At 27.8% G+C, this 21,500-nt stretch overlaps 1 protein-coding gene across 2 annotated transcripts in view; it reads left to right on the top strand.

Annotated features, from left to right (window-relative positions):
- Positions 1-21,500, top strand: part of LOC144002091 (fibroblast growth factor receptor 1-A-like) — a 63,051-nt gene that overhangs the window by 41,202 nt on the left and 349 nt on the right. The window lies entirely within an intron of this gene.

Below are 21,500 nucleotides of genomic sequence, written 5' to 3'. Positions count from 1 at the left end.
TACATGGTCGTTTTTTTAATCAAATAAAAACCGCCTTACTATACATGGTCGTTTTTTTTAACAAAATAAAACACGCCTTACTATACATGGTCGTTTTTTTAATCAAATAAAAAACGCCTTACTATACATGGTCGTTTTTTTAATCAAATAAAAACCGCCTTACTATACATGGTCGTTTTTTTTTAACAAAAAAAACGCCTTACTATACATGGTCGTTTTTTTAACAAAAAAAACGCCTTACTATACATGGTCGTTTTTTTAACAAAAAAACCGCCTTACTATACATGGTCGTTTTTTTTTAACAAAAAAAACGCCTTACTATACATGGTCGTTTTTTTAATCAAATAAAAAACGCCTTACTATACATGGTCGTTTTTTTAGCAAAATAAAAACCGCCTTACTATACATGGTCGTTTTTTTAACAAAAAAACCGCCTTACTATACATGGTCGTTTTTTTAACAAAAAAAACGCCTTACTATACATGGTCATTTTTTTAATCAAATAAAAACCGCCTTACTATACATGGTCGTTTTTTTTTAACAAAAAAAACGCCTTACTATACATGGTCGTTTTTTTAGCAAAATAAAAACCGCCTTACTATACATGGTCGTTTTTTTAACAAAAAAAACGCCTTACTATACATGGTCGTTTTTTTAACAAAAAAAACGCCTTACTATACATGGTCATTTTTTTAATCAAATAAAAACCGCCTTACTATACATGGTCGTTTTTTTTTAACAAAAAAAACGCCTTACTATACATGGTCGTTTTTTTAATCAATTAAAAAACGCCTTACTATACATGGTCGTTTTTTTAGCAAAATAAAAAACGCCTTACTATACATGGTCGTTTTTTTAGCAAAATAAAAACCGCCTTACTAAACATGGTCGTTTTTTTAACAAAAAAAACGCCTTACTATACATGGTCATTTTTTTAACAAAAAAAAACGCCTTACTATACATGGTCGTTTTTTTAGCAAAATAAAAACCGCCTTACTATACATGGTCGTTTTTTTAACAAAAAAAACGCCTTACTATACATGGTCGTTTTTTTAATTAAATAAAAACCGCCTTACTATACATGGTCGTTTTAAAAAAAAAAAAACGCCTTACTATACATGGTCGTTTTTTTAGCAAAATAAAAAACGCCTTACTATACATGGTCGTTTTTTTTTAACAAAAAAACCGCCTTACTTTACATGGTCATTTTTTTAATCAAATAAAAACCGCCTTACTATACATGGTCGTTTTTTTAACAAAATAAAAAACGCCTTACTATACATGGTCGTTTTTTTAGCAAAATAAAAAACGCCTTACTATACATGGTCGTTTTTTTAATCAAATAAAAAACGCCTTACTATACATGGTCGTTTTTTTAGCAAAATAAAAAACGCCTTACTATATACATGGTCGTTTTTTTTTAACAAAAAAAACGCCTTACTATACATGGTCGTTTTTTTAATTAAATAAAAACCGCCTTACTATACATGGTCGTTTTTTTAATCAAATAAAAACCGCCTTACTATACATGGTCGTTTTAAAAAAAAAAAAACGCCTTACTATACATGGTCGTTTTTTTAGCAAAATAAAAAACGCCTTACTATACATGGTCATTTTTTTTTAACAAAAAAACCGCCTTACTAAACATGGTCGTTTTTTTAATCAAATAAAAAACCCCTTACTATACATGGTCGTTTTTTTAGCAAAATAAAAAACGCCTTACTATACATGGTCGTTTTTTTTTAACAAAAAAAACGCCTTACTATACATGGTCGTTTTTTTAATCAAATAAAAAACGCCTTACTATACATGGTCGTTTTTTTAGCAAAATAAAAACCGCCTTACTATACATGGTCGTTTTTTTAACAAAAAAAACGCCTTACTATACATGGTCGTTTTTTTAACAAAAAAAACGCCTTACTATACATGGTCATTTTTTTAATCAAATAAAAACCGCCTTACTATACATGGTCGTTTTTTAAAAAAAAAAAAAACGCCTTACTATACATGGTCGTTTTTTTAATCAAATAAAAAACGCCTTACTATACATGGTCGTTTTTTTAGCAAAATAAAAAACGCCTTACTATACATGGTGGTTTTTTTTAACAAATTAAAAAAACGCCTTACTATACATGGTCGTCTTTTTAATCAAATAAAAAACGCCTTACTTTACATGGTCGTTTTTTTAATCAAATAAAAACCGCCTTACTATACATGGTCGTTTTTTTAACAAAAAAAAACGCCTTACTATACATGGTCGTTTTTTTAGCAAAATAAAAACCGCCTTACTATACATGGTCGTTTTTTTAACAAAAAAAACGCCTTACTATACATGGTCATTTTTTTAATCAAATAAAAACCGCCTTACTTTACATGGTCATTTTTTTAATCAAATAAAAACCGCCTTACTATACATGGTCGTTTTTTTAGCAAAATAAAAAACGCCTTACTATACATGGTCGTTTTTTTAATCAAATAAAAACCGCCTTACTATACATGGTCGTTTTTTTTTAACAAAAAAAACGCCTTACTATACATGGTCGTTTTTTTAACAAAAAAAACGCCTTACTATACATGGTCGTTTTTTTTTTAACAAAAAAAACGCCTTACTATACATGGTCGTTTTTTTAGCAAAATAAAAAACGCCTTACTATACATGGTCGTTTTTTTAATCAAATAAAAAACGCCTTACTATACATGGTCGTTTTTTTAGCAAAATAAAAAACGCCTTACTATACATGGTCGTTTTTTTAATCAAATAAAAACCGCCTTACTATACATGGTCGTTTTTTTTTAACAAAAAAAACGCCTTACTATACATGGTCGTTTTTTTAACAAAAAAAACGCCTTACTATACATGGTCGTTTTTTTAACAAAAAAAACGCCTTACTATACATGGTCGTTTTTTTAATCAAATAAAAACCGCCTTACTATACATGGTCGTTTTTTTAGCAAAAAAAACGCCTTACTATACATGGTCATTTTTTTAATCAAATAAAAACCGCCTTACTATACATGGTCGTTTTTTTAACAAAATAAAAAACGCCTTACTATACATGGTCGTTTTTTTAGCAAAATAAAAAACGCCTTACTATACATGGTCGTTTTTTTAATCAAATAAAAACCGCCTTACTATACATGGTCGTTTTTTTAACAAAAAAAACGCCTTACTATACATGGTCGGTTTTTTTTTAACAAAAAAAACGCCTTACTATACATGGTCGTTTTTTTAGCAAAATAAAAAACGCCTTACTATACATGGTCGTTTTTTTAACAAAAAAAACGCCTTACTATACATGGTCGTTTTTTTAACAAAAAAAACGCCTTACTATACATGGTCATTTTTTTAATCAAATAAAAACCGCCTTACTATACATGGTCGTTTTTTTTTAACAAAAAAAACGCCTTACTATACATGGTCGTTTTTTTTTATCAAATAAAAAACGCCTTACTATACATGGTCGTTTTTTTAGCAAAATAAAAAACGCCTTACTATACATGGTCGTTTTTTTTAAACAAAAAAAACGCCTTACTATACATGGCCGTTTTTTTAATTAAATAAAAACCGCCTTACTATACATGGTCGTTTTTTTAGCAAAATAAAAAACGCCTTACTATACATGGTCGTTTTTTTAATCAAATAAAAACCGCCTTACTATACATGGTCGTTTTTTTAACAAAATAAAAAACGCCTTACTACACATGGTCGTTTTTTTAGCAAAATAAAAACCGCCTTACTATACATGGTCGTTTTTTTAACAAAAAAAACGCCTTACTATACATGGTCGTTTTTTTAGCAAAATAAAAAACGCCTTACTATACATGGTCGTTTTTTTAATCAAATAAAACACGCCTTACTATACATGGTCGTTTTTTTAGCAAAATAAAAAACGCCTTACTATACATGGTCGTTTTTTTAATCAAATAAAAAACGCCTTACTATACATGGTCGTTTTTTTAATCAAATAAAACACGCCTTACTATACATGGTCGTTTTTTTAATTAAATAAAAACCGCCTTACTATACATGGTCGTTTTTTTAACAAAAAAAACGCCTTACTATACATGGTCGTTTTTTTTTAACAAAAAAAACGCCTTACTATACATGGTCGTTTTTTTAACAAAAAAAAAAAAAACGCCTTACTATACATGGTCGTTTTTTTAATCAAATAAAAAACGCCTTACTATACATGGTCGTTTTTTTAATCAAATAAAAAACGCCTTACTATACATGGTTGTTTTTTTAATCAAATAAAAAACGCCTTACTATACATGGTCGTTTTTTTAATCAAATAAAAAACGCCTTACTATACATGGTCGTTTTTTTAATCAAATAAAAAACGCCTTACTATACATGGTCGTTTTTTTTTAACAAAAAAAACGCCTTACTATACATGGTCGTTTTTTTAATCAAATAAAAAACGTCTTACTATACATGGTCGTTTTTTTAATCAAATAAAAAACGCCTTACTTTACATGGTCATTTTTTTAATCAAATAAAAAACGCCTTACTATACATGGTCGTTTTTTTAATCAAATAAAAAACGCCTTACTATACATGGTCGTTTTTTTAATCAAATAAAACACGCCTTACTATACATGGTCGTTTTTTTAATCAAATAAAACACGCCTTACTATACATGGTCGTTTTTTTAATTAAATAAAAACCGCCTTACTATACATGGTCGTTTTTTTAACAAAAAAAACGCCTTACTATACATGGTCATTTTTTTAATCAAATAAAAACCGCCTTACTTTACATGGTCATTTTTTTAATCAAATAAAAACCGCCTTACTATACATGGTCGTTTTTTTAGCAAAATAAAAAACGCCTTACTATACATGGTCGTTTTTTTAACAAAAAAAACGCCTTACTATACATGGTCGTTTTTTTAACAAAAAAAACGCCTTACTATACATGGTCGTTTTTTTTTTAACAAAAAAAACGCCTTACTATACATGGTCGTTTTTTTAGCAAAATAAAAAACGCCTTACTATACATGGTCGTTTTTTTAATCAAATAAAAAACGCCTTACTATACATGGTCGTTTTTTTTTAACAAAAAAAACGCCTTACTATACATGGTCGTTTTTTTAACAAAAAAAACGCCTTACTATACATGGTCGTTTTTTTAACAAAAAAAACGCCTTACTATACATGGTCGTTTTTTTAATCAAATAAAAACCGCCTTACTATACATGGTCGTTTTTTTAGCAAAAAAAACGCCTTACTATACATGGTCATTTTTTTAATCAAATAAAAACCGCCTTACTATACATGGTCGTTTTTTTAACAAAATAAAAAACGCCTTACTATACATGGTCGTTTTTTTAGCAAAATAAAAAACGCCTTACTATACATGGTCGTTTTTTTAATCAAATAAAAACCGCCTTACTATACATGGTCGTTTTTTTAACAAAAAAAACGCCTTACTATACATGGTCGTTTTTTTAGCAAAATAAAAAACGCCTTACTATACATGGTCGTTTTTTTAATCAAATAAAAACCGCCTTACTATACATGGTCGTTTTTTTTTAACAAAAAAAACGCCTTACTATACATGGTCGTTTTTTTAACAAAAAAAACGCCTTACTATACATGGTCGTTTTTTTTTTAACAAAAAAAACGCCTTACTATACATGGTCGTTTTTTTAACAAAAAAAACGCCTTACTATACATGGTCGTTTTTTTAACAAAAAAAACGCCTTACTATACATGGTCGTTTTTTTTTAACAAAAAAAACGCCTTACTATACATGGTCGTTTTTTTAACAAAAAAAACGCCTTACTATACATGGTCGTTTTTTTAGCAAAATAAAAAACGCCTTACTATACATGGTCGTTTTTTTAATCAAATAAAAAACGCCTTACTATACATGGTCGTTTTTTTAATCAAATAAAAAACGCCTTACTATACATGGTCGTTTTTTTAATCAAATAAAAAACGCCTTACTATACATGGTCGTTTTTTTTTAACAAAAAAAACGCCTTACTATACATGGTCGTTTTTTTAATCAAATAAAAAACGTCTTACTATACATGGTCGTTTTTTTAATCAAATAAAAAACGCCTTACTTTACATGGTCATTTTTTTAATCAAATAAAAAACGCCTTACTATACATGGTCGTTTTTTTAATCAAATAAAAAACGCCTTACTATACATGGTCGTTTTTTTAATCAAATAAAACACGCCTTACTATACATGGTCGTTTTTTTAATCAAATAAAACACGCCTTACTATACATGGTCGTTTTTTTAATTAAATAAAAACCGCCTTACTATACATGGTCGTTTTTTTAACAAAAAAAACGCCTTACTATACATGGTCATTTTTTTAATCAAATAAAAACCGCCTTACTTTACATGGTCATTTTTTTAATCAAATAAAAACCGCCTTACTATACATGGTCGTTTTTTTAGCAAAATAAAAAACGCCTTACTATACATGGTCGTTTTTTTAACAAAAAAAACGCCTTACTATACATGGTCGTTTTTTTAATCAAATAAAAACCGCCTTACTATACATGGTCGTTTTTTTTTAACAAAAAAAACGCCTTACTATACATGGTCGTTTTTTTAACAAAAAAAACGCCTTACTATACATGGTCGTTTTTTTTTTAACAAAAAAAACGCCTTACTATACATGGTCGTTTTTTTAGCAAAATAAAAAACGCCTTACTATACATGGTCGTTTTTTTAATCAAATAAAAAACGCCTTACTATACATGGTCGTTTTTTTTTAACAAAAAAAACGCCTTACTATACATGGTCGTTTTTTTAACAAAAAAAACGCCTTACTATACATGGTCGTTTTTTTAACAAAAAAAACGCCTTACTATACATGGTCGTTTTTTTAATCAAATAAAAACCGCCTTACTATACATGGTCGTTTTTTTAGCAAAAAAAACGCCTTACTATACATGGTCATTTTTTTAATCAAATAAAAACCGCCTTACTATACATGGTCGTTTTTTTAACAAAATAAAAAACGCCTTACTATACATGGTCGTTTTTTTAGCAAAATAAAAAACGCCTTACTATACATGGTCGTTTTTTTAATCAAATAAAAACCGCCTTACTATACATGGTCGTTTTTTTAACAAAAAAAACGCCTTACTATACATGGTCGTTTTTTTAGCAAAATAAAAAACGCCTTACTATACATGGTCGTTTTTTTAATCAAATAAAAACCGCCTTACTATACATGGTCGTTTTTTTTTAACAAAAAAAACGCCTTACTATACATGGTCGTTTTTTTAACAAAAAAAACGCCTTACTATACATGGTCGTTTTTTTTTTAACAAAAAAAACGCCTTACTATACATGGTCGTTTTTTTAACAAAAAAAACGCCTTACTATACATGGTCGTTTTTTTAACAAAAAAAACGCCTTACTATACATGGTCGTTTTTTTTTAACAAAAAAAACGCCTTACTATACATGGTCGTTTTTTTAACAAAAAAAACGCCTTACTATACATGGTCGTTTTTTTTTAACAAAAAAAACGCCTTACTATACATGGTCGTTTTTTTAATCAAATAAAAAACGCCTTACTATACATGGTCGTTTTTTTAGCAAAATAAAAACCGCCTTACTATACATGGTCGTTTTTTTAACAAAAAAAACGCCTTACTATACATGGTCGTTTTTTTAACAAAAAAAACGCCTTACTATACATGGTCGTTTTTTTAATCAAATAAAAAACGCCTTACTATACATGGTCGTTTTTTTAGCAAAATAAAAAACGCCTTACTATACATGGTCGTTTTTTTTAAACAAAAAAAACGCCTTACTATACATGGTCGTTTTTTTAATCAAATAAAAACCGCCTTACAATACATGGTCGTTTTTTTAACAAAATAAAAAACGCCTTACTACACATGGTCGTTTTTTTAGCAAAATAAAAACCGCCTTACTATACATGGTCGTTTTTTTAACAAAAAAAACGCCTTACTATACATGGTCGTTTTTTTAGCAAAATAAAAAACGCCTTACTATACATGGTTGTTTTTTTAACAAATTAAAAAAACGCCTTACTATACATGGTCGTTTTTTTAATCAAATAAAACACGCCTTACTATACATGGTCGTTTTTTTAATTAAATAAAAACCGCCTTACTATACATGGTCGTTTTTTTAACAAAAAAAACGCCTTACTGTACATGGTCATTTTTTTAATCAAATAAAAACCGCCTTACTTTACATGGTCATTTTTTTAATCAAATAAAACACGCCTTACTATACATGGTCGTTTTTTTAATAAAAAAAAAAACGCCTTACTATACATGGTCGTTTTTTTAACAAATTAAAAAAACGCCTTACTATACATGGTCGTTTTTTTAATCAAATAAAAAACGCCTTACTATACATGGTCGTTTTTTTTTAACAAAAAAAACGCCTTACTATACATGGTCGTTTTTTTAATCAAATAAAAAACGCCTTACTATACATGGTCGTTTTTTTAATCAAATAAAAAACGCCTTACTATACATGGTCGTTTTTTTTTAACAAAAAAAACGCCTTACTATACATGGTCGTTTTTTTAATCAAATAAAAAACGTCTTACTATACATGGTCGTTTTTTTAATCAAATAAAAAACGCCTTACTTTACATGGTCATTTTTTTAATCAAATAAAAACCGCCTTACTATACATGGTCGTTTTTTTAGCAAAATAAAAAACGCCTTACTATACATGGTCGTTTTTTTAATCAAATAAAAAACGCCTTACTATACATGGTCGTTTTTTTAGCAAAATAAAAACCGCCTTACTATACATGGTCGTTTAAAAAAAAAAAAAACGCCTTACTATACATGGTCGTCTTTTTAATCAAATAAAAAACGCCTTACTATACATGGTCATTTTTTTTTAACAAAAAAACCGCCTTACTATACATGGTCGTTTTTTTTTAACAAAAAAAACGCCTTACTATACATGGTCGTTTTTTTAATCAAATAAAAAACGCCTTACTATACATTGTCGTTTTTTTAATCAAATAAAAACCGCCTTACTATACATGGTCATTTTTTTAGCAAAATAAAAACCGCCTTACTATACATGGTCATTTTTTTAATCAAATAAAAACCGCCTTACTATACATGGTCGTTTTTTTTTAACAAAAAAAACGCCTTACTATACATGGTCGTTTTTTTAACAAAAAAAAAAAAAACGCCTTACTATACATGGTCGTTTTTTTAATCAAATAAAAAACGCCTTACTATACATGGTCGTTTTTTTAATCAAATAAAAAACGCCTTACTATACATGGTCGTTTTTTTAATCAAATAAAAAACGCCTTACTATACATGGTCGTTTTTTTTTAACAAAAAAAACGCCTTACTATACATGGTCGTTTTTTTAATCAAATAAAAAACGTCTTACTATACATGGTCGTTTTTTTAATCAAATAAAAAACGCCTTACTATACATGGTCGTTTTTTTAACAAAAAAAAAACGCCTTACTATACATGGTCGTTTTTTTAACAAAAAAAAAAAAAACGCCTTACTATACATGGTCATTTTTTTAATCAAATAAAAAACGCCTTACTATACATGGTCGTTTTTTTAACAAAAAAAAAAAAAACGCCTTACTATACATGGTCATTTTTTTAATCAAATAAAAAACGCCTTACTATACATGGTCGTTTTTTTAATCAAATAAAAAACGCCTTACTATACATGGTCGTTTTTTTAATCAAATAAAAAACGCCTTACTATACATGGTCGTTTTTTTAATCAAATAAAAAACGCCTTACTATACATGGTCGTTTTTTTTTAACAAAAAAAACGCCTTACTATACATGGTCGTTTTTTTAATCAAATAAAAAACGTCTTACTATACATGGTCGTTTTTTTAATCAAATAAAAAACGCCTTACTTTACATGGTTATTTTTTTAATCAAATAAAAAACGCCTTACTATACATGGTCGTTTTTTTAATCAAATAAAAAACGCCTTACTATACATGGTCGTTTTTTTAATCAAATAAAAAACGCCTTACTATACATGGTCGTTTTTTTAATCAAATAAAAAACGCCTTACTATACATGGTCGTTTTTTTTTAACAAAAAAAACGCCTTACTATACATGGTCGTTTTTTTAATCAAATAAAAAACGCCTTACTTTACATGGTCATTTTTTTAATCAAATAAAAAACGCCTTACTATACATGGTCGTTTTTTTAATCAAATAAAAAACGCCTTACTATACATGGTCGTTTTTTTTTAACAAAAAAAACGCCTTACTATACATGGTCATTTTTTTAATCAAAAAAAAAACGCCTTACTATACATGGTCGTTTTTTTAATTAAATAAAAAACGTCTTACTACATGGTCGTTTTTTTAATCAAATAAAAAACGCCTTACTATACATGGTCGTTTTTTTTTAACAAAAAAAACGCCTTACTATACGTGGTCGTTTTTTTAATCAAATAAAAAACGCCTTACTATACATGGTCGTTTTTTTAATCAAATAAAAAACGCCTTACTATACATGGTCGGTTTTTTTTAACAAAAAAAACGCCTTACTATACATGGTCGTTTTTTTAGCAAAATAAAAAACGCCTTACTATACATGGTCGTTTTTTTAATCAAATAAAAAACGCCTTACTATACATGGTCGTTTTTTTAATCAAATAAAAAACGCCTTACTATACATGGTCGTTTTTTTTTAACAAAAAAAACGCCTTACTATACATGGTCGTTTTTTTAGCAAAATAAAAAACGCCTTACTATATACATGGTCGTTTTTTTAATCAAATAAAAAACGCCTTACTATACATGGTCGTTTTTTTAATCAAATAAAAAACGCCTTACTATACATGGTCGTTTTTTTTTAACAAAAAAAACGCCTTACTATACATGGTCGTTTTTTTAGCAAAATAAAAAACGCCTTACTATACATGGTCGTTTTTTTAATCAAATAAAAAACGCCTTACTATACATGTTAAAAAAAAAACGACCATGTATAGTAAGGCGTTTTTTTTTTGTTAAAAAAACGACCATGTATACATGGCCGTTTTTTTAATTAAATAAAAACCGCCTTACTATACATGGTCGTTTTTTTTAACAAATTAAAAAAACGCCTTACTTTACATGGTCATTTTTTTAATAAAAAAAAAAACGCCTTACTATACATGGTCGTTTTTTTAATTAAATAAAAACCGCCTTACTATACATGGTCGTTTTTTTAGCAAAATAAAAAACGCCTTACTATACATGGTCGTTTTTTTAATCAAATAAAAAACGCCTTACTATACATGGTCGTTTTTTTAGCAAAATAAAAAACGCCTTACTATACATGGTCGTTTTTTTTAACAAATTAAAAAAACGCCTTACTATACATGGCCTTTTTTTTAATTAAATAAAAACCGCCTTACTATACATGGTCGTTTTTTTTAACAAATAAAAAACGCCTTACTATACATGGTCGTTTTTTTAATTAAATAAAAAACGCCTTACTATACATGGTCGTTTTTTTAGCAAAATAAAACACGCCTTACTATACATGGTCGTTTTTTTAATCAAAAAAAAAACGCCTTACTATACATGGTCGTTTTTTTAATTAAATAAAAACCGCCTTACTATACATGGTCGTCTTTTTAATCAAATAAAAAACGCCTTACTTTACATGGTCATTTTTTTAATCAAATAAAAACCGCCTTACTATACATGGTCGTTTTTTTAATCAAATAAAAAACGCCTTACTATACATGGTCGTTTTTTTTTAACAAAAAAAACGCCTTACTATACATGGTCGTTTTTTTAACAAAAAAAACGCCTTACTATACATGGTCGTTTTTTTAACAAAAAAACCGCCTTACTATACATGGTCGTTTTTTTTTAACAAAAAAAACGCCTTACTATACATGGTCGTTTTTTTAATCAAATAAAAAACGCCTTACTATACATGGTCGTTTTTTTAGCAAAATAAAAACCGCCTTACTATACATGGTCGTTTTTTTAACAAAAAAACCGCCTTACTATACATGGTCGTTTTTTTAACAAAAAAAACGCCTTACTATACATGGTCATTTTTTTAATCAAATAAAAACCGCCTTACTATACATGGTCGTTTTCTTTTAACAAAAAAAACGCCTTACTATACATGGTCGTTTTTTAAATCAAATAAAAAACGCCTTACTATACATGGTCGTTTTTTTAGCAAAATAAAAACCGCCTTACTATACATGGTCGTTTTTTTAACAAAAAAAACGCCTTACTATACATGGTCGTTTTTTTAACAAAAAAAACGCCTTACTATACATGGTCATTTTTTTAATCAAATAAAAACCGCCTTACTATACATGGTCGTTTTTTTTTAACAAAAAAAACGCCTTACTATACATGGTTGTTTTTTTAATCAATTAAAAAACGCCTTACTATACATGGTCGTTTTTTTAGCAAAATAAAAAACGCCTTACTATACATGGTCGTTTTTTTAGCAAAATAAAAACCGCCTTACTAAACATGGTCGTTTTTTTAACAAAAAAAACGCCTTACTATACATGGTCATTTTTTTAACAAAAAAAAACGCCTTACTATACATGGTCGTTTTTTTAGCAAAATAAAAACCGCCTTACTATACATGGTCGTTTTTTTAACAAAAAAAACGCCTTACTATACATGGTCGTTTTTTTAATTAAATAAAAACCGCCTTACTATACATGGTCGTTTTTTTAATCACATAAAAACCGCCTTACTATACATGGTCTTTTAAAAAAAAAAAAAACGCCTTACTATACATGGTCGTTTTTTTAGCAAAATAAAAAACGCCTTACTATACATGGTCGTTTTTTTTTAACAAAAAAACCGCCTTACTTTACATGGTCATTTTTTTAATCAAATAAAAACCGCCTTACTATACATGGTCGTTTTTTTAACAAAATAAAAAACGCCTTACTATACATGGTCGTTTTTTTAGCAAAATAAAAAACGCCTTACTATACATGGTCGTTTTTTTAATCAAATAAAAACCGCCTTACTATACATGGTCGTTTTTTTTTAACAAAAAAAACGCCTTACTATACATGGTCGTTTTTTTAGCAAAATAAAAAACGCCTTACTATACATGGTCGTTTTTTTAATCAAATAAAAAACGCCTTACTATACATGGTCGTTTTTTTAGCAAAATAAAAAACGCCTTACTATACATGGTCGTTTTTTTAATCAAATAAAAAACGCCTTACTATACATGGTCGTTTTTTTTTAACAAAAAAAACGCCTTACTATACATGGTCGTTTTTTTAATCAAATAAAAAACGCCTTACTATACATGGTCGTTTTTTTTTAACAAAAAAAACGCCTTACTATACATGGTCGTTTTTTTAATTAAATAAAAACCGCCTTACTATACATGGTCGTTTTTTTAATCAAATAAAAACCGCCTTACTATACATGGTCGTTTTTTTAGCAAAATAAAAAACGCCTTACTATACATGGTCATTTTTTTTTAACAAAAAAAACGCCTTACTAAACATGGTCGTTTTTTTAATCAAATAAAAAACGCCTTACTATACATGGTCGTTTTTTTAGCAAAATAAAAAACGCCTTACTATACATGGTCGTTTTTTTTTAACAAAAAAAACGCCTTACTATACATGGTCGTTTTTTTAATCAAATAAAAAACGCCTTACTATACATGGTCGTTTTTTTAGCAAAATAAAAACCGCCTTACTATACATGGTCGTTTTTTTAACAAAAAAAACGCCTTACTATACATGGTTGTTTTTTTAACAAAAAAAACGCCTTACTATACATGGTCATTTTTTTAATCAAATAAAAACCGCCTTACTATACATGGTCGTTTTTTTTTAACAAAAAAAACGCCTTACTATACATGGTCGTTTTTTTAATCAAATAAAAACCGCCTTACTATACATGGTCGTTTTTTTAGCAAAATAAAAAACGCCTTACTATACATGGTGGTTTTTTTTAACAAATTAAAAAAACGCCTTACTATACATGGTCGTCTTTTTAATCAAATAAAAAACGCCTTACTTTACATGGTCGTTTTTTTAATCAAATAAAAACCGCCTTACTATACATGGTCGTTTTTTTAACAAAAAAAAACGCCTTACTATACATGGTCGTTTTTTTAACAAAAAAAACGCCTTACTATACATGGTCATTTTTTTAATCAAATAAAAACCGCCTTACTATACATGGTCGTTTTTTTAGCAAAATAAAAAACGCCTTACTATACATGGTCGTTTTTTTAATCAAATAAAAACCGCCTTACTATACATGGTCGTTTTTTTTTAACAAAAAAAACGCCTTACTATACATGGTCGTTTTTTTAACAAAAAAAACGCCTTACTATACATGGTCGTTTTTTTTTTAACAAAAAAAACGCCTTACTATACATGGTCGTTTTTTTAACAAAAAAAACGCCTTACTATACATGGTCGTTTTTTTAATCAAATAAAAAACGCCTTACTTTACATGGTTATTTTTTTAATCAAATAAAAAACGCCTTACTATACATGGTCGTTTTTTTAATCAAATAAAAAACGCCTTACTATACATGGTCGTTTTTTTAATCAAATAAAAAACGCCTTACTATACATGGTCGTTTTTTTAATCAAATAAAAAACGCCTTACTATACATGGTCGTTTTTTTTAACAAAAAAAACGCCTTACTATACATGGTCGTTTTTTTAATCAAATAAAAAACGCCTTACTATACATGGTCGTTTTTTTAGCAAAATAAAAACCGCCTTACTATACATGGTCGTTTTTTTAACAAAAAAAACGCCTTACTATACATGGTCGTTTTTTTAACAAAATAAAAAACGCCTTACTATACATGGTCGTTTTTTTAATCAAATAAAAACCGCCTTACTATACATGGTCGTTTTTTTAACAAAAAAAACGCCTTACTATACATGGTCGTTTTTTTTTAACAAAAAAAACGCCTTACTATACATGGTCGTTTTTTTAGCAAAATAAAAAACGCCTTACTATACATGGTCGTTTTTTTAATCAAATAAAAACCGCCTTACTATACATGGTCGTTTTTTTTTAACAAAAAAAACGCCTTACTATACATGGTCGTTTTTTTAACAAAAAAAACGCCTTACTATACATGGTCGTTTTTTTTTTAACAAAAAAAACGCCTTACTATACATGGTCGTTTTTTTAACAAAAAAAACGCCTTACTATACATGGTCGTTTTTTTAATCAAATAAAAAACGCCTTACTTTACATGGTTATTTTTTTAATCAAATAAAAAACGCCTTACTATACATGGTCGTTTTTTTAATCAAATAAAAAACGCCTTACTATACATGGTCGTTTTTTTAATCAAATAAAAAACGCCTTACTATACATGGTCGTTTTTTTAATCAAATAAAAAACGCCTTACTATACATGGTCGTTTTTTTTAACAAAAAAAACGCCTTACTATACATGGTCGTTTTTTTAATCAAATAAAAAACGCCTTACTATACATGGTCGTTTTTTTAGCAAAATAAAAACCGCCTTACTATACATGGTCGTTTTTTTAACAAAAAAAACGCCTTACTATACATGGTCGTTTTTTTAATCAAATAAAAAACGCCTTACTATACATGGTCGTTTTTTTAGCAAAATAAAAAACGCCTTACTATACATGGTCGTTTTTTTTAAACAAAAAAAACGCCTTACTATACATGGTCGTTTTTTTAATCAAATAAAAACCGCCTTACTATACATGGTCGTTTTTTTAACAAAATAAAAAACGCCTTACTACACATGGTTGTTTTTTTAGCAAAATAAAAACCGCCTTACTATACATGGTCGTTTTTTTAACAAAAAAAACGCCTTACTATACATGGTCGTTTTTTTAGCAAAATAAAAAACGCCTTACTATACATGGTCGTTTTTTTCATCAAATAAAACACGCCTTACTATACATGGTTGTTTTTTTAACAAATTAAAAAAACGCCTTACTATACATGGTCGTTTTTTTAATCAAATAAAACACGCCTTACTATACATGGTCGTTTTTTTAATTAAATAAAAACCGCCTTACTATACATGGTCGTTTTTTTAACAAAAAAAACGCCTTACTGTACATGGTCATTTTTTTAATCAAATAAAACACGCCTTACTATACATGGTCGTTTTTTTAATAAAAAAAAAAACGCCTTACTATACATGGTCGTTTTTTTAATCAAATAAAAAACGCCTTACTATACATGGTCGTTTTTTTTTAACAAAAAAAACGCCTTACTATACATGGTCGTTTTTTTAATCAAATAAAAAACGTCTTACTATACATGGTCGTTTTTTTAATCAAATAAAAAACGCCTTACTTTACATGGTCATTTTTTTAATCAAATAAAAACCGCCTTACTATACATGGTCGTTTTTTTAGCAAAATAAAAAACGCCTTACTATACATGGTCGTTTTTTTAATCAAATAAAAAACGCCTTACTATACATGGTCGTTTTTTTAGCAAAATAAAAAACGCCTTACTATACATGGTCGTTTTTTTTAAACAAAAAAAACGCCTTACTATACATGGTCGTTTTTTTAATCAAATAAAAACCGCCTTACGATACATGGTCGTTTTTTTAACAAAATAAAAAACGCCTTACTACACATGGTCGTTTTTTTAGCAAAATAAAAACCGCCTTACTATACATGGTCGTTTTTTTAACAAAAAAAACGCCTTACTATACATGGTCGTTTTTTTAGCAAAATAAAAAACGCCTTACTATACATGGTCGTTTTTTTCATCAAATAAAACACGCCTTACTATACATGGTCGTTTTTTTAGCAAAATAAAAACCGCCTTACTATACATGGTCGTTTTTTTAACAAAAAAAACGCCTTACTATACATGGTCATTTTTTTAACAAAAAAAACGCCTTACTATACATGGTCGTTTTTTTAACAAAAAAAACGCCTTACTATACATGGTCGTTTTTTTAGCAAAATAAAAACCGCCTTACTATACATGGTCGTTTTTTTAACAAAAAAAACGCCTTACTATACATGGTCATTTTTTTAATCAAATAAAAACCGCCTTACTTTACATGGTCATTTTTTTAATCAAATAAAACACGCCTTACTATACATGGTCGTTTTTTTAATAAAAAAAAAAACGCCTTACTATACATGGTCGTTTTTTTAACAAATTAAAAAAACGCCTTACTATACATGGTCGTTTTTTTAATCAAATAAAAAACGCCTTACTATACATGGTCGTTTTTTTTTAACAAAAAAAACGCCTTACTATACATGGTCGTTTTTTTAATCAAATAAAAAACGTCTTACTATACATGGTCGTTTTTTTAATCAAATAAAAAACGCCTTACTTTACATGGTCATTTTTTTAATCAAATAAAAACCGCCTTACTATACATGGTCGTTTTTTTAGCAAAATAAAAAACGCCTTACTATACATGGTCGTTTTTTTAATCAAATAAAAAACGCCTTACTATACATGGTCGTTTTTTTAGCAAAATAAAAACCGCCTTACTATACATGGTCGTTTAAAAAAAAAAAAAACGCCTTACTATACATGGTCATTTTTTTTTAACAAAAAAACCGCCTTACTATACATGGTCGTTTTTTTTTAACAAAAAAAACGCCTTACTATACATGGTCGTTTTTTTAATCAAATAAAAAACGCCTTACTATACATTGTCGTTTTTTTAATCAAATAAAAACCGCCTTACTATACATGGTCATTTTTTTAGCAAAATAAAAACCGCCTTACTATACATGGTCATTTTTTTAATCAAATAAAAACCGCCTTACTATACATGGTCGTTTTTTTTTAACAAAAAAAACGCCTTACTATACATGGTCGTTTTTTTAACAAAAAAAAAAAAAACGCCTTACTATACATGGTCGTTTTTTTAATCAAATAAAAAACGCCTTACTATACATGGTCGTTTTTTTAATCAAATAAAAAACGCCTTACTATACATGGTCGTTTTTTTAATCAAATAAAAAACGCCTTACTATACATGGTCGTTTTTTTTTAACAAAAAAAACGCCTTACTATACATGGTCGTTTTTTTAATCAAATAAAAAACGTCTTACTATACATGGTCGTTTTTTTAATCAAATAAAAAACGCCTTACTATACATGGTCGTTTTTTTAATCAAATAAAAAACGTCTTACTATACATGGTCGTTTTTTTAATCAAATAAAAAACGTCTTACTATACATGGTCGTTTTTTTAATCAAATAAAAAACGCCTTACTATACATGGTCGTTTTTTTAATCAAATAAAAAACGCCTTACTATACATGGTCGTTTTTTTTTAACAAAAAAAACGCCTTACTATACATGGTCGTTTTTTTAATCAAATAAAAAACGTCTTACTATACATGGTCGTTTTTTTAATCAAATAAAAAACGCCTTACTTTACATGGTCATTTTTTTAATCAAATAAAAAACGCCTTACTATACATGGTCGTTTTTTTAACAAAAAAAACGCCTTACTATACATGGTCGTTTTTTTTAAACAAAAAAAACGCCTTACTATACATGGTCGTTTTTTTAATCAAATAAAAACCGCCTTACTATACATGGTCGTTTTTTTAACAAAATAAAAAACGCCTTACTACACATGGTTGTTTTTTTAGCAAAATAAAAACCGCCTTACTATACATGGTCGTTTTTTTAACAAAAAAAACGCCTTACTATACATGGTCGTTTTTTTAGCAAAATAAAAAACGCCTTACTATACATGGTCGTTTTTTTAATCAAATAAAACACGCCTTACTATACATGGTCGTTTTTTTAATTAAATAAAAACTGCCTTACTATACATGGTCGTTTTTTTAACAAAAAAAACGCCTTACTGTACATGGTCATTTTTTTAATCAAATAAAACACGCCTTACTATACATGGTCGTTTTTTTAATAAAAAAAAAAACGCCTTACTATACATGGTCGTTTTTTTAATCAAATAAAAAACGCCTTACTATACATGGTCGTTTTTTTTTAACAAAAAAAACGCCTTACTATACATGGTCGTTTTTTTAATCAAATAAAAAACGTCTTACTATACATGGTCGTTTTTTTAATCAAATAAAAAACGCCTTACTTTACATGGTCATTTTTTTAATCAAATAAAAACCGCCTTACTATACATGGTCGTTTTTTTAGCAAAATAAAAAACGCCTTACTATACATGGTCGTTTTTTTAATCAAATAAAAAACGCCTTACTATACATGGTCGTTTTTTTAGCAAAATAAAAAACGCCTTACTATACATGGTCGTTTTTTTTAAACAAAAAAAACGCCTTACTATACATGGTCGTTTTTTTAATCAAATAAAAACCGCCTTACGATACATGGTCGTTTTTTTAACAAAATAAAAAACGCCTTACTACACATGGTCGTTTTTTTAGCAAAATAAAAACCGCCTTACTATACATGGTCGTTTTTTTAACAAAAAAAACGCCTTACTATACATGGTCGTTTTTTTAGCAAAATAAAAAACGCCTTACTATACATGGTCGTTTTTTTCATCAAATAAAACACGCCTTACTATACATGGTCGTTTTTTTAGCAAAATAAAAACCGCCTTACTATACATGGTCGTTTTTTTAACAAAAAAAACGCCTTACTATACATGGTCATTTTTTTAACAAAAAAAACGCCTTACTATACATGGTCGTTTTTTTAACAAAAAAAACGCCTTACTATACATGGTCGTTTTTTTAGCAAAATAAAAACCGCCTTACTATACATGGTCGTTTTTTTAACAAAAAAAACGCCTTACTATACATGGTCATTTTTTTAATCAAATAAAAACCGCCTTACTTTACATGGTCATTTTTTTAATCAAATAAAACACGCCTTACTATACATGGTCGTTTTTTTAATAAAAAAAAAAACGCCTTACTATACATGGTCGTTTTTTTAACAAATTAAAAAAACGCCTTACTATACATGGTCGTTTTTTTAATCAAATAAAAAACGCCTTACTATACATGGTCGTTTTTTTTTAACAAAAAAAACGCCTTACTATACATGGTCGTTTTTTTAATCAAATAAAAAACGTCTTACTATACATGGTCGTTTTTTTAATCAAATAAAAAACGCCTTACTTTACATGGTCATTTTTTTAATCAAATAAAAACCGCCTTACTATACATGGTCGTTTTTTTAGCAAAATAAAAAACGCCTTACTATACATGGTCGTTTTTTTAATCAAATAAAAAACGCCTTACTATACATGGTCGTTTTTTTAGCAAAATAAAAACCGCCTTACTATACATGGTCGTTTAAAAAAAAAAAAAACGCCTTACTATACATGGTCATTTTTTTTTAACAAAAAAACCGCCTTACTATACATGGTCGTTTTTTTTTAACAAAAAAAACGCCTTACTATACATGGTCGTTTTTTTAATCAAATAAAAAACGCCTTACTATACATTGTCGTTTTTTTAATCAAATAAAAACCGCCTTACTATACATGGTCATTTTTTTAGCAAAATAAAAACCGCCTTACTATACATGGTCATTTTTTTAATCAAATAAAAACCGCCTTACTATACATGGTCGTTTTTTTTTAACAAAAAAAACGCCTTACTATACATGGTCGTTTTTTTAACAAAAAAAAAAAAAACGCCTTACTATACATGGTCGTTTTTTTAATCAAATAAAAAACGCCTTACTATACATGGTCGTTTTTTTAATCAAATAAAAAACGCCTTACTATACATGGTCGTTTTTTTAATCAAATAAAAAACGCCTTACTATACATGGTCGTTTTTTTTTAACAAAAAAAACGCCTTACTATACATGGTCGTTTTTTTAATCAAATAAAAAACGTCTTACTATACATGGTCGTTTTTTTAATCAAATAAAAAACGCCTTACTATACATGGTCGTTTTTTTAATCAAATAAAAAACGTCTTACTATACATGGTCGTTTTTTTAATCAAATAAAAAACGTCTTACTATACATGGTCGTTTTTTTAATCAAATAAAAAACGCCTTACTATACATGGTCGTTTTTTTAATCAAATAAAAAACGCCTTACTATACATGGTCGTTTTTTTTTAACAAAAAAAACGCCTTACTATACATGGTCGTTTTTTTAATCAAATAAAAAACGTCTTACTATACATGGTCGTTTTTTTAATCAAATAAAAAACGCCTTACTTTACATGGTCATTTTTTTAATCAAATAAAAAACGCCTTACTATACATGGTCGTTTTTTTAACAAAAAAAAAAAAAACGCCTTACTATACATGGTCATTTTTTTAATCAAATAAAAAACGCCTTACTATACATGGTCGTTTTTTTAATCAAATAAAAAACGCCTTACTATACATGGTCGTTTTTTTAATCAAATAAAAAACGCCTTACTATACATGGTCGTTTTTTTAATCAAATAAAAAACGCCTTACTTTACATGGTTATTTTTTTAATCAAATAAAAAACGCCTTACTATACATGGTCGTTTTTTTAATCAAATAAAAAACGCCTTACTTTACATGGTCATTTTTTTTAATCAAATAAAAAACGCCTTACTGCAGCTGT

Source organism: Festucalex cinctus, chromosome 15, assembly GCF_051991245.1.
Source record: "Festucalex cinctus isolate MCC-2025b chromosome 15, RoL_Fcin_1.0, whole genome shotgun sequence".
Taxonomy (NCBI): domain Eukaryota; kingdom Metazoa; phylum Chordata; class Actinopteri; order Syngnathiformes; family Syngnathidae; genus Festucalex; species Festucalex cinctus.
Note: the sequence above shows the minus strand (reverse complement) of the source record. Positions and strands in the feature narration are given on the sequence as shown.